Source organism: Triplophysa rosa, linkage group LG20 (assembly GCF_024868665.1).
Source record: "Triplophysa rosa linkage group LG20, Trosa_1v2, whole genome shotgun sequence".
NCBI lineage: Eukaryota > Metazoa > Chordata > Actinopteri > Cypriniformes > Nemacheilidae > Triplophysa > Triplophysa rosa.
In genome coordinates this window covers 2,199,207-2,223,749 of record NC_079909.1, presented here as the reverse complement: position 1 = coordinate 2,223,749, position 24,543 = coordinate 2,199,207, and the positions used below count along the sequence as shown (strand labels likewise).

The following is a 24,543-nucleotide window of genomic DNA, read 5'->3' as shown; positions in this document are numbered from 1 at the left end:
TACAGGTGCTGGTCATATAATTAGAATATCATCAAAAAGTTGATTTATTTCACTAATTCCATTCAAAAAGTGAAACTTGTATATTATATTCATTCATTACACACAGACTGATATATTTCAAATGTTTATTTCTTTTAATTTGATGATTATAACTGACAACTAATGAAAATCCCAAATTCAGTATCTCAGAAAATTAGAATATTACTTAAGACCAATACAAAGAAAGGATTTTTAGAAATCTTGGCCAACTGAAAAGTATGAACATGAAAAGTATGAGCATGTACAGCACTCAATACTTAGTTGGGGCTCCTTTTGCCTGAATTACTGCAGCAATGCGGCGTGGCATGGAGTCGATCAGTCTGTGGCACTGCTCAGGTGTTATGAGAGCCCAGGTTGCTCTGATAGTGGCCTTCAGCTCTTCTGCATTGTTGGGTCTGGCATATCGCATCTTCCTCTTCACAATACCCCATAGATTTTCTATGGGGTTAAGGTCAGGCGAGTTTGCTGGCCAATTAAGAACAGGGATACCATGGTCCTTAAACCAGGTACTGGTAGCTTTGGCACTGTGTGCAGGTGCCAAGTCCTGTTGGAAAATGAAATCTGCATCTCCATAAAGTTGGTCAGCAGCAGGAAGCATGAAGTGCTCTAAAACTTCCTGGTATACGGCTGCGTTGACCTTGGACCTCAGAAAACACAGTGGACCAACACCAGCAGATGACATGGCACCCCAAACCATCACTGACTGTGGAAACTTTACACTGGACCTCAAGCAACGTGGATTCTGTGCCTCTCCTCTCTTCCTCCAGACTCTGGGACCCTGATTTCCAAAGGAAATGCAAAATTTACTTTCATCAGAGAACATAACTTTGGACCACTCAGCAGCAGTCCAGTCCTTTTTGTCTTTAGCCCAGGCGAGACGCTTCTGATGCTTCCTGCTGCTGACCAACTTTATGGAGATGCAGATTTCATTTTCCAACAGGACTTGGCACCTGCACACAGTGCCAAAGCTACCAGTACCTGGTTTAAGGACCATGGTATCCCTGTTCTTAATTGGCCAGCAAACTCGCCTGACCTTAACCCCATAGAAAATCTATGGGGTATTGTGAAGAGGAAGATGCGATATGCCAGACCCAACAATGCAGAAGAGCTGAAGGCCACTATCAGAGCAACCTGGGCTCTCATAACACCTGAGCAGTGCCACAGACTGATCCACTCCATGCCACGCCGCATTGCTGCAGTAATTCAGGCAAAAGGAGCCCCAACTAAGTATTGAGTGCCGTACATGCTCATACTTTTCAGTTGGCCAAGATTTCTAAAAATCCTTTCTTTGTATTGGTCTTAAGTAATATTCTAATTTTCTGAGATACTGAATTTGGGATTTTCATTAGTTGTCAGTTATAATCATCAAATTAAAAGAAATAAACATTTGAAATATATCAGTCTGTGTGTAATGAATGAACATAATATACAAGTTTCACTTTTTGAATGTAATTTGTCATGGCTCTGCTTCATTTAGTCATGCTTTTCTTGGTCCTGTAGCAGAGCCATGACAAAGTCTTTGGTTATGTGTGGAGAGAGTCTTTTTGACCCTTTCGGTCTTCGATACTCTCTCCGGTCTTTGTCTGTATTCCCGCCCTTTTGTATCCCTCGTTATTGCTTGTTGATTAGTTCATGTCTCACACCTGTTCCCTCTTGATTTCCTCCCCTTTATATAGTCCTCATGTTTCATTGTCCTGTGCTCTGTCATTGTATCCGTACGTGTGTATGCTGGTGTTCTTGTTCCTGTCGGTCCCAGTGTGCTGTTTAATATTCTGAGTCTAGTCTAGTAAGTCTTTTAGTGTTTAGTTATAGTTTGTCAAGTGTTTCTCAGTTTAGTCCAGTTTTAGTCAGTCTATGTTCTGTTTGAGTTTTTCCTGTTTTCTTGATTTACCCCATCGTGGGTTTTTGTTTTGTCTATTTGTTAATAAATATATTCTTTGTTAACCCCTTCACTGCTGCCTGCATTTGGGTTCTCTTCTGCATTTCGTGACAGGAATTAGTGAAATAAATCAACTTTTTGATGATATTCTAATTATATGACCACCACCTGCATATATGTGATTTTTATGTTGTTTACACAGGCCATTTTGAAAAAGATATTTTGCAGTTTTGTAACGGCATAGGTAAGATATATTTCTGTTAAAGTGGACAGCCAGAAAAAAATGCAATGTGAACAAGACTCTGCTCAGAGTCAAATGTCGGAGACACTAGGTAATCTTCAACACGATTTGCACAGGCAGATATAAATGGCAACAAGATTTTTTACATTATTCATATTCAATAAGAGTAAGAAACTGCCTTCTACAACAACCTGTAATTTCGGGTCAGGGTGAAAGAAAAAAGTGTGAAGTATCTTTCCATTCATACCCTTACTGGCTAAAAAAACGTGTTACGCAAGTAGAGTGCTGTCAGGTAGTCATGTGGTTTGGAGACGGTGGTCTGTTTTATAAGATTTAACTCGCTGCTTAGAACCTGGCTCTGGAAAACAATGGCGCCGTTTACAAGGCTGCAATAGGACTTAAGGAATGTTTGTCCTCCTTTAACACAACCCATTGCATGCTTCGAATGCATCTTTCTTTAAAGAGCTGTCATGGCATTGAAAAGTGTTGGGCAAGAGCTGAGTCCAAGCACAGGCATTACACAGAGGCTCAATTGCTCGATGTGAGGAGAACAGGAGAAATGGAGGCTGAGCCGCCTTTAGTCTGGAAGTCATTAAATCCCCCATCCAGAGGAATGGGGGAAAACTGCTGTTTTTTCATGACCTGCTTTTCTCGCCTCTAAGTCTCTCTCTTACTCTCCCTGGAACAGGAAAGCAAACTACAAAATCTGACACATTAGCTTTGCTAATGTTTGGGTGTTCTACTCCTCTGCATTAAAATTAACCGTCTTTTCCTAATACTATAAAAGCCGATGTTCAGCATGTTGGCATTATTTCATCAATCTCAAGCTTTTCCAAAGATGTATTTCTTACATTGAACACAAAAAATTGAGAAGTTCTGATTTTAAGTGTCTTTTTCTAGAAATAATGAACAAAAAAAGCTGCAATGATAAGTACAATAAAGAACCATTCATTCTTAGGCAGTTACATAGAAGTCGGTGTTCAAAACTCTCTCCGTACCTTACACTGATTTCAACGTAATCTCATATTTGTGATCCGAGAGTAAGCTATGACGTCACGTCACCCATCGCTGACAGAGAAGTGGTTTTCACTCACACATACAGCCATTCGAATGGTTTTTAAGCACATTGTGTGTTTATTCATGTCACAGACGCTCAAACAATCATCATAAGTACAATAATAAAAGATTCCGTCACTAATGGCAACATATAGATAAACCACTAGACACCCTTCTCCTCCATTGTGTCTGGTACAAAGTGACAGCACATCATTTGTATTCCATTAAAAGGACCTTAGCACCCTAAATGGTGCGAAGGTCCTGGTCCCTGTTCCCCAGGGATCAGTTTTGGGCCCTTTACTTTTTAATATTTACATTTTTCCTCTTGGTCAACTTTTAAGAACACTTGGTCTTAACTTCCACTTTTATACCGATGAAACTCAGATCTATATACATTCAAAACCAGATGTCAATATGCCTGTGGCTTTTCTTTCTCAATGTTTTACTGAGATTAAAAAATGGATGTCTGAAAATTTGCTCTGTCTAAAAAGTGATAAGACCGAAGTGATGCTTATTGGATCACCCCACCAGTTGCGCAAAGCAGAGTCCACAACTTTAGGTCTGGATGGGTCTGCTTCACAGTTTCAAACTAAACTAAGAAAACTGGGGGTGATATTTGATGTCAACTTAACATTTGATCCACATGTTCGTAATACAGTCAAAGCATCCTTTTTTCATCTCAGAAACATTGCCAAATTACGTCCCATGTTGACTTTTTCAGTGGCTGAAAAGTTAATCAACACTTTTGTGTTTTCGCGTATTGATTACTGTAATGCATTGCTGGCAGGAGTTTCAAAAACTACCCTAAGTAAATTGCAGTTGGTACAAAATTCTGCTGCCAGAATACTGACTAGGACCAGCACAAGGGAGGACATCACACCTGTCTTGGAAAAATTGCACTGGCTTCCTGTTAGTTTTCGTATTGATTTTAAAATTCTCATGCTTACTTATAAGCCTTGAATAATTTGGCTGCCTAATATTTGTCAGAGCTTTTAACCCCCTACACACCTATACGTGTTCTATGCTCCTCTGAAGCTGGTCTTTTATCTGTTCGAACAACTCGTCTTAAAACTATGGGCGATCGGGCTTTCTCTTCACTGGCTCCTAAATTGTGGAATTCCCTACCTTCTAAGATTAGAAATGCTGAATCCCTTAGTGTTTTTAAATCGTCCCTTAAAACTTACTTTTTTTGGTTAGCGTTTAGGTGATTTATGTGCTTAATCTGTATTTTATTATTTTGACCTTTCAGGGCTTTAGAGTGCGACCTTATTTTTCAATGGTGCGACTAAAAAAAATCTGAGGTCGCACCGGTGCGGCGACCAGCCGTTCGAGGGAGAAAAAAAATCTCTGATTCACCTGTGATTGTTACTGACTAGACATATGTGATGCGATCTGGGAAAACCAGTCGGATGTCGCGCTGGGACGCGGGAAAGACAGTTCACCTCTCAAAGTAAACCACATAACATGAAGAATGAAGGAGTATCAATGCACATTTCCCGCCAGTCCTGTGTAAACTCAGGGCATTCTCATGAATTGCGTATAAATAACACGCGCGTTGCATTATCGTGAAATACGCACGCCAAAGTTCGATTTTGCGTGCATAAATACGCCAACTTAGCGCGCGTGCATATTAACCGGCAATTTGTCTTATTAACCTGTCCCCTAACTCAAACCCTAAACCTAATGTTAGCGTGCGTGCATATTATAACCTCTACCCTAACCCAAACCCTAAACCTAACAGTATTATTTTAATTATTTCAGTGTTTCCTCTTCATGTACGTTTCAAAATGGCTGCTCTCCAGCGAGGTGCACGCATACATTGGCGTATTTATGCACGCAAAATCGAACTTTGGCACACGTATTTCACGATAATGCAACAGCGTGTTATTTATACGCAAATCGATGTAACTACGGCATGCAAAGTTTTTTATACAATGTTTTCGTGAGATGACAGAGCTCCCCGTCTGCAGCACCGGGAGTTATCCGATCGCAAAACATACAAGGGATGATCAAAAGCCAGACACTATGCACATGATAAACAACGTAAAACTTGCTTCACTGCTTATTAGTTGTTTCCGTAATGTTTGCTAGTTTCCTTGTGTAGTGATAATGGCAGAGCTCTCGTTCTTTAAGTGTGCCCGCACCATTTTCCTTACTTTCGTTTTATTCAAACGGTTTTGTACAGTATTTTTATAGACTTCAACACTGGGAAATGTTTTTTTATTAAATTGTTATTAGAGTAAGTTTTTACTACTCTAAAGTGACTTTTACTTGTGATACTGGACTGTTGTGCTTTTATTTTCATCATTAACTTTAAACCCGTTTTCCTCCAAATTCCGTTCCTGAAAATCATAGCGCTTCAGCCGACCTCAGCCATAACTTTTGTTACATACACAAGGTATGAGCAAAATAAAAACTGATTTGGAAAGGGCTTGAATATGGTATCAAAAACTGTAATATATAAATTTGCACCATGTGTTGGGTTTTCCCAGATCGAATCACATATGACATAAACATTAAAACATTAAATATATAGATGAATATAAACAACAACGGCTTTATTGGGCATTCAGTTGTATTAAAATACAACAAGTTCCGAGACGCAAGTACAGCGTGATGACGTCACGAACATACTAATTACCACTAAAGCCACCTTGCACCATAGTGACGGTAATAATAGATTTGACGGATTTTTTACGAGCCTGTCAGTCAAAATGAAGGACAATAAAAAAGTCTAGCGCAACCTCTGGTGTGTACGTGTGAAAATGCTGTGCTGCAGTCAGACAGAGAGGTGAGGAGCCTATAGGCCCTCAGTTAAACAGAGTGGATGTAGCCGCGGATGATGAGAGAAGATGAAAAGAACGATTGACAACTTTTTCGTGAATAATGTTAAGTTAAGGCCTGATCCGTCCGAAAATCATAAGCAATGCTCTTACACGGAGCCATCAACCTCCCAGGTTATGTCAAGCCCTGGTCCATTTATCTTGAGATGTTTTAAGTTTAAATTTCAGTTCAGTGAAGCACTTAAGCACCAACACTTTTCAGTAAGTTACCTTTCTTGTAGAATTGTGCTTCAAATAAAGAACTTTATGTTGACCAGATTGTTAGTTAATCATTTACAAGTCAATTTTGCCTTATGGACAGCGATTTAAAAAAAAGTGAACTGGTAAAACTGCGTGTTAAATGGATGCGGTCAAAATTTGGGTGCACCTAACTTTTGGTAAACTTTATAATACGTTCATACTTAATAGTAGTTATGCAACTATGCAGGAACACAATGTTTAGTGCTGCATATAACACTGAGTCATTCACGATAACTATAAGAAGAAGATTCCATAAATCAGTAGGTAAGAATACGTTAGGAAGTAACATTATTACTTATGGCTCTGCTTCCTTAGTCATGTTTTTCTTGGTCCTGTAGCAGAGCCATGACAAAGTCTTTGGTTATGTGTGGAGAGAAACATATTATTGTCCGTTTGACAATAATATACGTTCTCTCCAGTGTCTTGTCATTGGCCCCATTCCTCTTGTTTCCTCGTTATCTTTCCCTGAGTGTTTAATGTCCCACACCTGCCCCATGTCGTTATCCCTCGTTTGTCTTCCCTATTTAAACCCTCATGTTTCTTTGTCCTGTGCTCGGTCATTGTGTTTGGTGCGTTGTGTACTGTGGTCTCGCGTGTTCTTGCTGGTGTTGCTACCCATGGTGCTGTTCGTGTTTTGTGAGTTTTGTTCATTGTATTATTTAAGACGTTTGGTCGTGTCTTTTAGTTTAGTTTTACTGTTCTTGTTTTCATTTTGCCCCCTCGTGGGAAGTCTTTTGTTTTCTGTTTGTTTCTTAGTTTAGTTTCTGTTTGATACCCCCTCGTGGGTTTTTCCTTTGTTTTGTTCATTTAATAAAAGGTATCTGTTAACCCCTTCACTGCCTGCCTGCTATTGGGTTCTTTCTGCCAGTTCGTGACAGAATGACCGAGCCTATTCAGAACCCAGCGGGCAGTAAAATGGATGGCACGGCGTCGTCCTCGCGGGCCGCCCAAGCCCACTTGCTGCTGGGGTTCCGTCAGGGGAATTACGGGAACCGGGAGTTCGCCGGGGCATTCTCGACGGTGGCGAGGTCGTCTGAGTTTGGCGAGGCGGAGTTGAAGGCGATCTTCAACTGCTGCCTCACTCAGCGCCTCGCCCCGTCGGAGAAGAGGCTGCTGGCTCCCCTTGGGTTCGCGGACATGGTCAGGTTCGTGGCCAACCGGGACGGTCCCGAGGGTGAGGTTCCACTCGGAGCCCTCACCCCACGGTCGACCGCTCCGGAGGGCCTCGTCCTGGCTGCCGCTGCCCGGGGGGACTCAGTACCCTTCGGCTTGAGCTCCACGGTCCCCGGTTCTCCTGGCGGAGCCTGTGGCGAGTGGGTGAGGTGTGACCCCGGGATGACGTCTGCGGTCTCCAACGACGCAGAACTCCCTCCGGTCCCCATGGTTCCGCCTAAGTTGGCTACGGACCCAGTGGTGCGGAGAAGGAGGGAGAAGTGTCGAGCAGGAGGGTCCACGCCGGTGCTGCCGGCGTCCAGTCCGGTGCTGCCGGCGTCCAGTCCGGTGATCCAGCCGGCGTCCAGTCCGGTGATCCAGCCGGCGTCCAGTCCGGTGGTCCAGCCGGCGTCCAGTCCGGTGAGCCAGCCGGCGTCCAGTCCGGTGTCCTGCCGGCGTCCAGTCCGGTGATCCAGCCGGCGTCCAGTCGGTGATCCAGCCGGCGTCCAGTCCGGTGATCCAGCTGGCGTCCAGTCCGGTGATCCAGCCGGCGTCCAGTCCGGTGATCCAGCCCGGCGTCCAGCCGGCCTTCCAGCCGGCGTCAAGCCTGTCCAGCCGGCCTTCCAGGGCGTCAAGCCCTGTCCAGCCGGCCTTCCAGCGGCGTCAAGCCCTGTCCAGCCGGCCTTCCAGGGCGTCAAGCCCTGTCCAGCCGGCCTTCCAGCCGCCGTGGCGCTCAAGCCCTGTCCAGCCGGTCCCTGGGAGACTCCCAGGGCCAAGACTGTTCCCCCCGGACTCCTCCTAAGTCCCCCAGGACTCAGCGCCCTCGAGCGCAGCCGGGGACTGGGACTGTTCCCCCCAACCCTCTTGGACTGCCCCTATGAACTCTTGTTTTGCCCCACCCCCCCTCCCATGTTTGTTTTTCTTGTTATGCCACCCCAGTCCTGTAGTCTTGTTGTCCTGTCTACCCCTTGTCATGTTCACCATGTTTGTCTGGTTTTTGTCTTTGTCTCGGTCTGCCTTGTCTTGTCCGTCTACCCCTTGGTGAGCACTGGAGGTGCTCATTAAAGGGGGGGCTTCTGTCATGGCTCTGCTTCCTTAGTCATGTTTTTCTTGGTCCTGTAGCAGAGCCATGACAAAGTCTTTGGTTATGTGTGGAGAGAAACATATTATTGTCCGTTTGACAATAATATACGTTCTCTCCAGTGTCTTGTCATTGGCCCCATTCCTCTTGTTTCCTCGTTATCTTTCCCTGAGTGTTTAATGTCCCACACCTGCCCCATGTCGTTATCCCTCGTTTGTCTTCCCTATTTAAACCCTCATGTTTCTTTGTCCTGTGCTCGGTCATTGTGTTTGGTGCGTTGTGTACTGTGGTCTCGCGTGTTCTTGCTGGTGTTGCTACCCATGGTGCTGTTCGTGTTTTGTGAGTTTTGTTCATTGTATTATTTAAGACGTTTGGTCGTGTCTTTTAGTTTAGTTTTACTGTTCTTGTTTTCATTTTGCCCCCTCGTGGGAAGTCTTTTGTTTTCTGTTTGTTTCTTAGTTTAGTTTCTGTTTGATACCCCCTCGTGGGTTTTTCCTTTGTTTTGTTCATTTAATAAAAGGTATCTGTTAACCCCTTCACTGCCTGCCTGCTATTGGGTTCTTTCTGCCAGTTCGTGACACTTATTACTTATTTAATAGTCATTAATGACAACTAAATGCTGTATGTCTCCCGCAGACCTATACAATAACTAAGACTCATTTAAAATAACTGTCTACTAACTACTTATTAACAGCTGCTAAAAATTATGTCAATTAAACTAGTTATATATAATCTTGATTACTATTAAAAATAGTTTTAACCTATTTTGTTTACTTTCACTTAACTTCATTGTTTTATATCTCTAAACTATTGTCCAATATTGTCCTCATCAAGATTTTATTTTTCATATCATATAAATGAAATAAATCGAATGAATCTTTATCCTTTTTTCTATTTTATTTATTTAAAAGAAAGAAACTTAAGAAATACACCTCCTAATCACTGCATCATTAGCCAACTTACCTCACAAACATATCTGACATATCTCTCCTTGTTGCTTATTATGAGTCTTGTGGACAATAGCTGAAGAGTTGTGTTTTCATTATTAACTATTAAGAAATTCTTGGTAACCCATTAGTAATTATTAAGAAAAATAGTATTTCCCTGTTCTTACTGAATTATTCTGTTAAAATCATAGTGACTTTTTAGTAATTACTCAGGTCTTATCGCAACAGTATTAAGTAATTACTTATGACCCGGAACCGTGTTATAAAGTGAAAAACATGATAACATTTTAATAATTACTCAGGTCTTACCATAGTATTAGGTAATTACTTATGATGGATTATAACAATTATAAAGTGAAAATCATGATAACCCGGTAATAAAAAAGTAGTTCTGGGGTATATTCCAAGTATTTACCAATAAATAAAACAGTACTGTTGAAACAAAAGCTTGTAGTGACTAATTTACAACCCACATATACACACACACCTGAATAGAGCTGACTTTTATGGACACAATAGATACGTTTTAATAAATACTAACAAAAACTTTACAGTTACACAATAGTCAATGCAATATATGAAATTGAATATGGTTTTTATCGCAGAACTTAACATATCTGACACAAAATATTAACTGTAAATGCAGGTATCGGTTATTAGTTTCCAGTTGTTTCTGTGAATCACAGCGCCTTGTTTGCTTCTCTTTTCTGTAGCTTTAATCTGTTTGCATAAAGACATTAGCGATTGCATGTTGAATATATCAATAAAGTAAACTGCACAACAGGTCTTTTCCATTTTAGATGCGCTTTAGCGTTTTAGCAGCATTCAATCTGAACACGCTGCTGCTGTGACTTCCGCATACGGTGATGTCATTTTCATGCCCCTCCCCCTTAAAGTAACAGTGCATTATCTGTAGTATTTTAGTACTGTAACGATTGATTGACAAGAAAAACTTTCAGTTTTACCACAGAAACATTAGTGACAATACAGTGATTAAGAGGGGGATTCTTTTTTTTACTATTTTTGGTTGAAAGGCACAATAGATTGATTTGTTTTAAATCAATAAAAATAAAAATATCACAGTATTGAGATTTCTACGAAATTCCCAAAAGAATTTGTTAAAATTAATTTCAACTATTCTTATAATTAATTATAATACCAAATATCTATCTTTAATAGGCTGCTTAATGGCAAAATTATGTTTAGCAACTCTTAATGAGTAGTTAATGGATAGTTATTTTAAATGGGTCTTAGTCACTGTATAGTTCTGCGGGAGACATACAACATTTAGTTGTCATTAATGACTATTAAATAAGTAATAAGTAACTAATTGTTACTTACTTTAAACTTCGGTATGCTGTTACCTACTGGTTAGTTAATCTTTCTTCCTTATTAGTTATCAGTAATGACTACAGTGTTAATGCAGCACTAACCATTTGTTCTGCATTAGACCCTGCATAACTACCTATTAAGTATGAAACAGTATTGCGCACCAGTGCAGCCAGTGCAAAAAGTTAGTCTAGAGCCCTGCCTTTGTTTTGTTTGATCTGTTTTTATTGCTTGTACTTTTGTGTGTATCTTTTTACTCCATATTTGTATATGTATGTAAAGCGCTTTGAGATGCTGCTTTTAAAGGTGCTATATAAAATAACGTTTATTATTATTATTAAATAGCGCTCGTAATGCCACTTACTATCAGTACAGGCTAAATATCTACTGCTGTGTCATTGATAACAAACCCAGAACAATGAACTTGATGCAGCAAGTTTAAAAATGTGCAAATTTGCATAATGTTTTATTTTAATGTAAAAAAGCAGCTCATATCAAAATCATATTATAGTCATATCCTATTGTAAACAGTTTTGGAATTATATAATTCTGAGTATACAATCATGCTTTTTTTATTGTTGTTTTTTCATAGTATCACAGCATAGCCCATTAAAGTGAAACAAGACTCTGTTTCACGCGCAGCCGAGGGATAACGGATGTTAGACATTAACGTTAATAGCGCTGTCAATATGGATATTTCTTTTAAACAAACACATCAATTGGCTTCAGAAGACCTTTGTTAAGACCTTTCTTTGATGGATGGATGCACTTTTTGGAGTTTCAAAAAATTGCCCCCCATTCACTCCCATTCTACCGCTTGGAAGAAAACGATACGTGGTATTATAACTCCGACTGCATTATTCTTCAAGAAGAAAGTCATATTCAGTCAGGATGCCTTGAGGGTGAGAAAAACAGGGGGAAATTTTGTAACCTATAGCCTGTTATATCACGCTAAAGCAGGATGTGTCTAGAAATGTGTTCCGTGTTGGGATACCTCTGTGCAGATGCCTCAGATCACTAAAGATCTGCCTCATGAAAGAAGTTTATTTATTTACGTGTCTTAGTACTGAAGTCTGTCACAGTGCCCACTGCAGCTGCTGCGGCCCTCCTCTGTGGACCACTGCAACACAATACACAGCTTTGTACTGCCGCTTACTCAGATGAGGAAGAAGGAATTATCATTTTACTGTCATCCAACATCAAAAGTGTAAATACTAAAACATGCAACTATGCGTTTGGGTGGGGAAGACCTTGCTTTATTGTAATAGTATAACACATTGCATAGTAATGGACAATAAACTGGATTAATGGGGCATTTGTTAGTTTTGTGAAACTGTAAAGCTCAAAACTGTCATTGTCTGAACAAAAGAAATACGATTTTATAACTTTCAGAATGACAGTGTGAATCGTCTTGAAAAAATCAAGTTTAGGCCCTACATACCTTCACCAATATTTTGCTCGATAGCCTTAACTAAATCCTTCATCCCAGAGCTGCTGGCCTGTCGATGGTTGTGTGTGTGTGTGTGTGTGTGTGTGTGTGTGTGTGTGTGTGTGTGTGTGTGTGTGTGTGTGTGTGTGTGCGTGCGTGCGTGCGTGTGTGTGCGTTTGTGTGTGTGTGTGAAAGTCATTTCGATCTGCTTCATGTTGAAAAGGTTGAAGGTCTGAGCTCTGATCACACAGCGGAGGACTGGCCTGCTGTGCTAAGATGAGTAGAGTCTGTTGTTTAACGCTTGACAGCTGCAAAATTGAGCCATACAAAAATACAAGCTATGTGTTTAGCTTTAGAAGTTTAAGTATGTGTATATTGCAATCAGATCTCAACACATATACAGCCGCGGGAATAATTAAGGGACCATTTCAGAGACTGTTTTTCTTATTTAAAAATTTACAATTTATAGGTACATGTTTAGGTAAAATGATTTTTGTTTCATTTTGTGAACTACTAACAATATTTCTTCCAAATTTCCAACAAAAAATATTGTTTATATTTGCATTTTTTGCAGAAAATGAAAACTGTAGAAACAGGTCAACATAAGAGAAAAGATGCTCTGTACTTTTCAGACCTCAAATACTGCAAACAAGTTCATATTCACTTTTTAAGCGATACAACAGTAATATTTCGACATGTATTTAGGAAAAAAAAATGTATGTGATGACCTGGTTTTTGTCACATTTTTCACGTGTCTTTCACTTTGCTGTTGGATGACTTTGTCACTCCTGAGGTTAGATTTTATTTAAATACAACAAACACTGAACTGGAATGACCACAATACATCTAGAAATGCTGATTTGAAATAAAAATTTGGAATGGTCTTTTAATTTTTTCCCCTCCCCCGAATTTTACTAAAACTTATGAATGAGATAATACAAATTTATATGAATTAGCTGCCACACACACACACTCACACAACAGTATCTTACATCTGCAAGACATCTGCAATACATAGCTTGCTCATCTGCAATACGTCTCGGAGACGTCAGATGTCATATAGACATCTAGAAGACGTCTTTAAGATGTTTATGATTTAGAATGGATGTAAAACTGCTCTTTCTAATATGTTAAGCAGAAGTTTTCCAGATCTCCATATCTTTAGCAGAGTGTCTCAATTGTGTCGAAGCTCTTGGGGGGCCCCCTAACCAGCCCTAAAAAAAAAACTACAAAGCTGCCAGTACAAGCATCAATCACGTGATAGTTAAACGCATAAACGTCCTTAAAATGTTGATAATTCATTAAAAGAGATCCACATGACGGAGAGATTGAAATATTTATTTCTTTATTTTTTTGCAGTGACTATGGTATCGATCTTGCTGTTGTTGTTTTTTTTATTTTGCATTGTACATTTTTTATTCACGAAAACAAATTTCTTAAGATTTTGCCTATAGGTTTTTGTCTTTTTTACTGAGATTTTGCTCATTGTAAAATCTCTTAAAATTATTGATAGTAATAAGAATAACAAGTTTTTCCAAATTTATGATACTATTTTTTTTACTAATTGAGATTTCCTGTCTTTTTATTTTCCTTCATTTATTTTCTTGTCCTTTGAATCTTGTTCTGTATATTATTGCAATGCAGTGCTATTCCCTTTTTTTGGAATATTAATAAAAAAATCCTTGGAGTGAGTGAGGGAGAGGACGCATCAAAGTCAGTAGTGGCTGTTTGTACAGTGCTGCAAAACCAGCTCGTAGCCATATGCAGAAGCATATGAGTGTTTTAAACGTGATTCATCTCATGATAATGTGATCAAGTACTGTATATGAAAATAATCCATATGAACCAATGCAAAATAAGAAAACGAATGTCATTCCTTTGGGCGAAAGCAGAAGGGTAGCCTTCTCGTCAAAGTCGGAGCTCATGTTTGCAGAAGGGAGCACAAAATAATCTCTGGGGAATGCGAAAGTTTTCTCGGGGAAAGAAAAATATTCTGTTATTGGGGAGAGCAAAAGATTTAAAATATTTTCGCTCCCTTTCCTATTTTTCCACCACCTGTAGCCTATGTCCCTTTAGAGCAGTGGTCACCAACCCTGCTCCTGGAGATCGACCGTCCTGCAGACTGCAGCTCCAACCCTGCTTCAGCACACCTGTCTGTAATTATCAAGCAAACCTGAACACCTTGATTAGATAGTTCAGGTGTGTTTGATTGGGGTTGGAGCTGAAATCTTCAGGACGGTCGATCTCCAGGAGCAGGGTTGGTGACCACTGCTTTAGAGGCTCAGTACCGCGTCGCATCTGTTTTGACAATGTGAGATAACATTGGACATAAAGAAAGACTTGCATATCAAAATGATACTAGGCTAACTGTAAAGTTTTAAGATAAACGCTTTCAATATGAGAAGATCCGCATGCAGCCAGTGTCTCGGTGCGAGATCTTTGTTCATGTCATCATTGAAGACTGTGTGGCGCGCTTGAGCATGCATGGATTTTTCAGATAGAAATGCCATTTTAATTGGTGTCTTATGAAATTTGTACAAATAACGGACAAAAGTGTTTTGTTTTAACGTGATAATTTGACAAAAATAATTTAGATTTTTTTAGTAGTATAGTTTTCATGAAAAACCAAGGGACCCCCAAGTTCATTATTTTAGACCTTATGAGCGGTCACTTAAGGCTTATGAGGGGTCCGGGAACTCCCCAGCCCCCCTTCAATTCGAACCCTGGTCTTACAGACGTACGTGTGCTACCTGGTAGTATAGCATAGCACAGCACAATACAGTGTACTGTAGTACAGATGGAAATAATTCATACTATACTAATTGAGAAAAACAATTAAAAAATGTTATTTTATTATAATGGGTACTATTGTCTTTTGTCATGTTGTGTTGTGTCGCGCCGCGTCCGGTGTGGACAAGGTGTTACTGGTATTGGCTTGTCTTTTCAAAGATGGTTTTTGAAGCATATGTGTAACAAAGTACTATACTTTATATACATCAATCTTTGCAGACTTTTAACATGCTAGCACAGTTCTTATTGTTTTTTTTAAAGTATGGCAATTATTTCTATAAATGAATCCTTTAGTCCTTGGCTTGGCAAAGACATGTGAGTCTTGAAATGATCAGACTAGCAATATATTTTCCAAACCCTCTTATGCTCTGCAGGGTCACAAAATGGCTTACTGTATTCCTAGACCAGCAATCATTGTGTCTAATGTTTACAACTTGAAAACTTTCGTAACATCATTAATGAAAACAAAAAATCGATATTTTCAGCTGGTCAGGACATAAGCATAAGATACAGCACATCAGATGATATTGTTTTTAGATTTCCATATGCACGCTTCTGCCTTGAAGCACAACCAAAGCACTGTTCTTCTACAAGATACACTGTAGTATGCATCAATCGTTTTGGGACCAAAAGTTACATATTGTGGATTTAATAGTTTCAGAAGAACTGAGTCATCTAAAAGTTAGCCATCCAAACTTAGGCAATTAAAACGAAACGGTTTTGTAAGTGTGTTATGTGGCAAGTCTATGTGTATAATAGGATTTAAAAATAGACAGGGTTGTCTCAGGTTAAGCATTTGAGGTTCTTGCTGGGTGTCCCAGCTGCCCAAATACATCTTGGATCTTTGATCTTCACTAGGGATCTAAAATAACTTTCCATTCTGCAGGAGACCCTAGAGAATCACAATCAAAACAAACTTTATACTGAGTTTAATCCCAGAGTGAAAAAATATTTAAAGAGATACTGCACCCAAAAATTCTGTCATGAATTACTCGACCTTAAATTGTTTCAAACCTGTATACATTTCTTTGTTTGGTTATACACAAAGAAAGATATTTGGAAAAATGTTAGCAACTGAAATTTTTGAGGCACCATTGACTACCATTGTCGAAAAAAAAATATTGTATATTTTTTTGTTCTGTTAAACACAAAAGAAGATATTTTGAAGAATTTGGGAAAGCAAACAATTCTGGGGCACCTTTGGACATCATTTTTGCCACCCCAGAAATCTCAGTTGCTAATATTCTTCTAAATATCTTTCTGTTCAACAGAACAAAGACATTTATACAGATTTGGAACAACTTAAGCTCGAGTAATTCATGACAGAATTTTGGATGGTGCATCCCTTTAAAGCAACAGTCCCTCCAAAAGACACCATTATTACATTGCAGTGCCTTACTCACATGCAGCTTTTTCGTAAACATTTTATTTTACAAATCCTCTGACAACCTTTGCAAATGTAATGCCACAGGTTCAGTTTTGCACACACAATTACCGTAGCGGCACTCTCATTTATCACTAAGATCTATAAGTGATAATCGCTTAAAATAGCATATGCAATAATTACATTTTATTCCTGTACTATTTCAACGGTAGGATCTTTTTGTAGCTTGACAGCCTCTGGCGACTTTACAATTTCATTGTATTGAAAACAGCAGCATGGGCATCTGCTAAACATCTCCTTTGAGTGTTTCATGAAGGAAACAAAGTCATAAAGGCTTAAAACAACATGATGGCAGATAAACAATGATAGACCTTTCATTTTTGGGTGAACTATCCCATTATTTTCTCTTTAGGGGTTTCAAAGGACAGGCCCTGTCCTCATTTATGATGTGAAATGGATGTTATGGATCATTACTCTCAGCAGGCATCTAAGTGAAGGCTGAATAGAAATGACTGCCAAGAAGCATGTGTTTGTAATATTTACTGTGCTATGGTCTTTTGTTTGAAGAATAGTTTGGCACATCAAATCCACACATTTCATGACTAGTTTTGTCCCGTAATTATTCCATTAGCATCCCATTGGACACACAGCTGTGCTTTATTTTGCTGTAAATGTTTATGGAGTGTGAACAGATGCGGTCTTCTTATATGTTTGTATGGTTAGTATAGCCTTAATTCCATGCCTATAGAACAATGTATTTATATTCACATGTATTCATTTAGCAGACGCTTTTATTCGAAGCGACTTATAGTTGAGGAATGCAGCAAGCGATTAATCTTAAAAAGCCAATAAGTCACTACACAAAAAAAGTAAGAAATGAGAGATATAGTCAAAAAAAAATTTCATACTAAAACATTTAGTCCGGGCTCATCACACATTACAAGATAACATTAAGATAATCGTACCAGAGTACGTGTATCACGTGATCTCACTGGGAACTGGACTTGTCTCTCATTGGTTGCTGTGAAAGTACCCATGTGGTTATCCCGATTTAAAATCCTAAATATCAAACATGTTTGGTATGATCTGGCCAGCCCCGATTTTGCTCAGAGCAGATTGGGAGGTGTATGATTTGACCCGTGAATGCCTCACATTAAGTGATAATCTGGACCGAACATTGGACCCGATTTTTTCAATGATTCTCGAGCAGGCAAAATCAGGGTAAAATCGAGCCGGTAGTCTGAGGCCGGCTATATACATATATATTTGACCTGAAAAAATATTTTGATATGCTTTATAACAGAAATGCATTGAGGAAGATGAATTTGCATTTGCTAATACGCATTTCGTAAGTTTTTGTGTTGTTTTAATGTTTTGTGTGCCAGTGTGGTCTTCATTATACTCAGCCAAATGACAAACAAACTCAACTCAACTCACTTTATTTATATAGCGCTTTTACAATTTTCATTGTTACAAAGCAGCTGCACATGAGACACATTGACTACAAGCAAAACAATCAAAGTTGTACCTGCAAAAACAAGAAAAGGTTGAAACACAGAAGACAGACACACCCACAACAAAACACTCCACACACACAACACGCACACGCACCAACACACACAGACACAGAGACACACACACACACGGATGCGCACGCACACACACACACACACACACACACACACACACACACGTACGTACACAGACAAGTACGCACACACACACACGCTCAGTGAGAGCACACATTTAGGATAAAGGAGAGAGAAGCACAGGTCAAATATAACAGACTAATAAATTCCTATATGCAATATTAATTAAGTAAAACTTTAAGATTCTAAAGCAGCCCCCCCGGTCAGGCAGATAGTGCAAAAACAGTATGCAAACGGTGGCGAGGAACCCAAAACTCTAATCGAGAAAAAAAACCTCAGGAGAACCCAGGCCCAACCAGGGGATTCCAGTTCCCCTCTGGCAAAAGCTGCTGCCTCTGCACAAGCTCCAGAGAACTTGCACAACAAGGCTAAATAAAATAAATAAACTTAATAATAAAATAAATTATAGTTTAAGATTATCATTAATAATCTAACAAAGACATACAGTATGTCACACATGTTGCGAAAAAATCGGTCTGTGCTATGAATACATTTAATAGTGTAGCACGTGTGCGATACAGTTTGGCAGGTGCATTTGACACAGCCAAATTTGTTTGTGTGAAGTGCGTTTGTTGTTGTGAGGTTAACTAATGGCGCACCACTATTTATTTTGGTTTTGCTATTAAAACTTGTTTTCCGGCTGCATCAAGTCCATATATCTAGAGCCCCATGATCTGTGCCATGTGGGAAAACATGGAAGGAATCACGAAAGTGTCATGGCTCTGCTTCATTTAGTCATGTTTTTCTTGGTCCTGTAGCAGAGCCATGACTAAGCCTTTGGTTATGTGTGGAGAGAAACATATTATTGTCCTTTTGACAATAATATACGTTCTCTCCAGTGTCTTGTCATTGGCCCCACTCCTCTCGTTTCCTTGTTATCTTTCCCTGAGTGTTTGATTACCCACACCTGCCCTGTGTCATTATCCCTCGTTTGTCTCTCCTATATATACCCTCATGTTTCTTTGTCTTGTTGCTGGTGGATTGTCTTATGCGTGTCTTACGCTACGTCGTGTTTGTGTATCCAGTTCGTCCCACGTCCTCTGTCTTTGCTTCCGTGAAAGGACTTCGCCATGGACTTCCTGTCCACGCGCGCTACTCGGGGTTCACCGAGGCAGAGTTGAAAGTAATTTCAACGCTGCCTCGATGAACCCTTCGAGCCAGCTGAGATGCGCCGGTTGAGACACCTGGGCTTCGCGGACCAGGTCGAACTCGCGATGAATCGTGAGGAGCCCAGGGGAATGTCCATGGGGAGCCTCTCACGGGGCTGGCGGCTATCCCCGAGGACGGTCCCTTGCGGATCGGGGTTGTGGGTGTCGCCACACCGTCCTCTCCGCCGCCAGCGAGCCTCGGCAAGCGGGGGAGACGTGAGTCCTGGGGCTCCACGTCTGAGGAGTCCCAGCTGAGCCAGCCGCACCCTTTGCCTCTTTCCTTCAGCCGACTCCAGTCCGGTGTCCAGCCGGGTCCAGTCCGGTGGTAGTGGGTCTCGGTGCGCCGGGGTCCAGTCGGTGAAGGGGTCCAGTCTGGGGAGCCGAGTTCAGTCCGTGATCCGCGGGTCCCACCGGTGATCAGCCCGGCTTTAGGGAACCAGGGAGAGCTGTCCTGCCACGAATCGGCTCCTGAGGCAGCCGGGGACTGGGACTGTTCCCCCTTCTCCCCTCCCCCATGGACTGCCTCCCATGAGCCAGTGTTTGGCCCCTCCCCCCCTCCCTTGTTTGTTATTTTTGTTAAGTCACCCCAATCCCTTAGTCTTGTTGTCTTGTCTGCCCCTTGTCTTGTTCACCATGTTTGTCTGGTTTTTGTCACTGTCTCAGTCGGTCTTGTCTCTTCCGTCTACCCCTTGGTGAGCACCTGGAGGTGCTCATTAAAGGGGGGGCTTCTGTCATGGCTCTGCTTCATTTAGTCATGTTTTTCTTGGTCCTGTAGCAGAGCCATGACTAAGCCTTTGGTTATGTGTGGAGAGAAACATATTATTGTCCTTTTGACAAAAATTTGGGTTCTTTCACTCCAGCCGTGACAGAAAGCAGAATTCTACTTAAATATGTCCTCTGCTTGTTCTGCGTGTCTATGAGTGAATGAGTTGCACACTTTAACATGTTACAAGCGTAAAACTCATGGATTTGTCTGTATCTTACTATACAAGGACCTGAACACATGAACTTCATCCACAGAGTTGTTCTAAGTTTATTTTACGAGCATTTCACTGTTTGAGTGAAGCTACTGTCAAACAAACTGAATCTCAAGCGTCTTCGCGACGACCCGCCAAAATAAAAATTTGCTTATAGATAAAAACATTTCCATGTAGTAAATTTATAAACTGTAGTAAACACTATAGTATACTTTAATATTTACTATAGTAATGTTCAATAATTTTACTGCAGTCTTCTGTAGTAAATACTATAGTATACAGTATTTTTTATGGACAAATGTATTTACTACTGTATAGTAGAGCATTGAAAATACAAAACTTAAAAGGAAAAAACAAATTTGGTAAAAACTAAAAATTATATGGCCCTAATTTATCCATTTTTAAGATACCTGTCTATTTATGTGATGACCTGCACTTGTGTTTTTTAACTTATAGTATACTTTTGCTACAACTGTTTGGCCTGTGCTACAAAACTTTAAAACTCTGTAGCACCAGTGCTATGTGCAAAAAAAGTGAACGTACAGCCCTGTATTGACCAGTACTGGCTTTGAGAAAACCACACACTGGAATAGTAAGTAGAATTTTAAGTAGAAATGTGATCAGAATTCATGAAGAACAGCTTAAGTGCACTAACATTTTCACTTTTACCAATGCACTAATGCTTCTGTGTTTTGGTCAGAGTCTGTCAATAAATTAATTTAAATTGCTAGCGAAAATAATGGTTTTCTTTTACTTTTACCCTGACTGTGTCATTTTGACATAACCAACAGTTTATAAAACTTGTCATTAATTTCAGCGACTTAATTGTTTATGTAACATGGGAAATTGTAAAACAGAAGATGAAAGCTTTAGTATTCTTTATTATTGTTTTTTTTTAACTCTTTCATGTAACACATTAGGCATGCTTGTTTGTATCGTAGAAGGTGTTAATGGTCTTTAGACTGAGAGGTGTCCAGACAACTTTTCTAGATTATGGTGTATGAAAATGTTTTACTAGAAGCATGTGGGAAATCCACTAGTAAAGCCAGAAGAAAAGAAAATCTAAATGTCAAAAACAAAAAGCACTTAATGACACTACAGAATTGTTTTATTCGACTCATTAATGCAGTCTCCACATTGTAATAGCTTTGTTACAAGTTTAAATGTATTAATTTAAGAAGTAATGCTTCGTGTAGGGACTTGCAGTGACAAATTGTCACACTAAAACCTTTCACAACATATCCATGTTTTAAAAGCAACTTAAATAACTTTATATGGTTTTTAAACTAGGTGTTACATTCACAACATTTCTAGGAAAAGGCTATCTTGTTTTTCATTCAAAACCTATATTCCTTGGTATACATATGGTACTAGATGTTTTAATAGCCTATACACATTTGAGAATTCAGACAGATTTCCATGGTTACGCTTCATATGGAGCATCTGTGGACTATAACTGTGAAGACTCCATATTTGCTTCATAGTTTTTATATTTCAAATCTTTCAAACTCATTTCTCTGTGTGGCATGTGGTGGTGTCGCACTTGCTCCCCATGTGATGGCCCCTTATTCCAGGTTTATTTGTCTTTTGGCTCAAATCTCCAGCTCTCTGGAACACTGCATGTGATCATATTATTACAAGAGGCTTATGGTCTCAGCACACAACTGTTTAACGTGTCCACAATCCCTTGCACCTTCGGGACCTCTGAGAGAGTAACAACACCAAACTAGGAGTTAGATTTCTCAGTTTTTTACCTCTTTATTTCATATTATTTGTCCATATATAATGTTAATAAAAAAATATTTTTTCTGTGCTATTTTTCACTTCCATACTTTTACGCTTAAACAACTTTTCTATGTACAGTAAACAAGCTATGATTGGCTAGTCTCTGCATAGCCATTTATTAAGGCATGTCAGGTTGTTGACAGAATTCCCAATCTCACAGAATGCCTGTTTTAGTCATGCACTTGTCTATAGAATAAATTTTATCTAAAGAATTACATTTAAAATACTTAATCAAAGAATCGTAATCACTGAAAAATAATGGAAATGTATTGACCGAAAGGCGTGGGAACAATTATGTTCATACTGTACGTAGATATGAAGATTAACTTTTAAGTTAAATCAAATTTTCATTTGAAAAGTCATTTGTTAAAGCATCACTTCGTCATTTTTTTTACCTTAAAATAATGTCTCTAAAATTATTTCAGTGGTAGAAAAACTCTTAACTGGACAAATTCTACTCCCGCTGCAACCTGAGAGCCTCATAGTGGCTACAACCACACTCTGTAAGTTCTGTGTTCGGGTCAGTACACACAGCCCCGCCCATCCACTGCCTGGTGAAGAGTGTTAAATGGCTTCCAAACAACGTTTCTGCCTTCGTCGGTTTCATCAGCTTAGTCAACAAATTTGCGTGTATTGCGCTGCCCACGCGGATGCTTACACAGGAACATTGTTCACGACTCTGGTAACAGACAATTCTGCTTATCAACCACATGGGGGAGCCGTTAGCAAAAGTTCTATAGTGTTGCTTTAAAGCGGCCGTGCAATGGTGTTTCATGCATTCTGACTTCTAAACAATGTTAAACGTGCTGTCTTCTCATGCTTAACATGGTCAACTTGTCAAAAAAACGAGTTGGGCGTATTACGTAGTATTTCTGTGCTCGATACACTCCCCCAGCGATCGTACAGGTTTCGGAAAGTTTTTTTCGAACATATAAAATTGTTTCGTAACAATTTTTCTTAGTCCTTTATTGGATTTTCTCCCGGAAAAGCACGCTGCACACCCACGTGGCAGCAAGGAGAGCAGGAGAAGGAGCATGCGCATACGTCACTTTCACTCGTGTGCAGGGGAGAGAGAGCATACATTCGCGAAGTTCAGGTGTTTGTTTGTTTGCTGCATTTGGGTGATGAATGTTATATAAACGGTGGGTATAACGCTGGATTTGGAGATCATTTAAAACTGATATGGAGCCGTCCCAGCGCTAAAAGATGCCGAACATGAACCGCATGCGGTGAGTGAAACTGATGTCTGTGTTTTGTTGGCAATGGATGCGCACATGCTTTAGTTCAGCCTACCCCTCCCCCCCGCAGCTGTATCTATCTTTTATAAATGTGATCAAACTAAATACTCTTTGAAGATACGAAGTATGCAATACTACTCTATAGGTACTCAAGATTAATATGAGATTTGCAGAAACCACGTGTGTTACGGCCACTTTAAGAAGTTACATTTTCCTAAACTGACTTGAACAATCTAGTTGTATTTCGCACAACCATTGATACTTGGGAAATCCGACAGTCCTCATGTAAGAGTTTGGATCTGATTCTTCTGATTGGATGACTATGTGTGATGTCTTTTTCTAATACGTAAAATAGCCTATGTAATTTTGTTAAATATTTGCGAATTCCTGCAGCACTTTATTTGACAGTCCTGCTCCACATGTGCATATACACATGTACTGACTGTGTAATTACTAAACCTTAACCAAACCATAACACATATCAGGTTCATTTAGTTTTCAGAATTTTGTTGGGTAAGTTCACCCAACGCACATACTGTAAAATAAAGAACTACCCAAATTTATGTGAGAACAGGCCACATGTGTGGCTTGATGTACAGTACATTTTTGGGCCAGTGTACAGTATGCACCCTTTTATAATATCAGTACAACTGTGCATACATACATGTTTTTTGGCCAAACAGTAAAGTATAGAGAGACAGGAAATGAAGGGATGAGAATGAAGGGTGCAGGAGCCTGGATAGGACAACGAATCGGGATTTAAAATTATGGGCGCGTACACAGTCCACTAGACCACCGGTGCAAACATAAGTGCACTTCTATAAGCACTTCCAGTCGATACTAACAGCTTGAAACAGGGCATTTTAAAAAGGTTTGTGTTGGAATTGGAATTTGAAAGCATCTAGACTCTGTGTGGTTCCTCTGTGTCTTTTATGATCTTTGGATGCTTTGCTCCTCCCCTTACTCCCACATTTTGACTTTCTTTGCAAAACACACAATCAAGATGATAGCTTGTTCATGGTTCTTGCTAAGGTGTTGCTAGATGTTTTTCAAATCAATTACCTTAACCTTAATTACCACCACAAACAGTTGTTTCCAAAAAAATAATGTGTTAGCCATTGTTTGGCAAAACAGGTGGTCCATATCACTGTTTGACTCAGAAGCTGACAGACGTTTTGGTAAAAAATGTACTGTAACCTCAACAAAATCACATCACTTTTAAGATTTGAGACATTGCAGCCATTTTCCTTTATCTTCATTTCTTTCATAAACACTTCTTGATCAAAACTGTAACTTACAGTAACACTGTTATGGTGCTGTTTTGATGATCTCATTA

General features: G+C 39.8%; 1 protein-coding gene across 1 annotated transcript in view; it reads left to right on the top strand.

Moving 5' to 3' along the window:
- Window positions 1-24,543, top strand: part of LOC130571073 (low-density lipoprotein receptor-related protein 1-like) — a 106,021-nt gene that overhangs the window by 40,342 nt on the left and 41,136 nt on the right. The window lies entirely within an intron of this gene.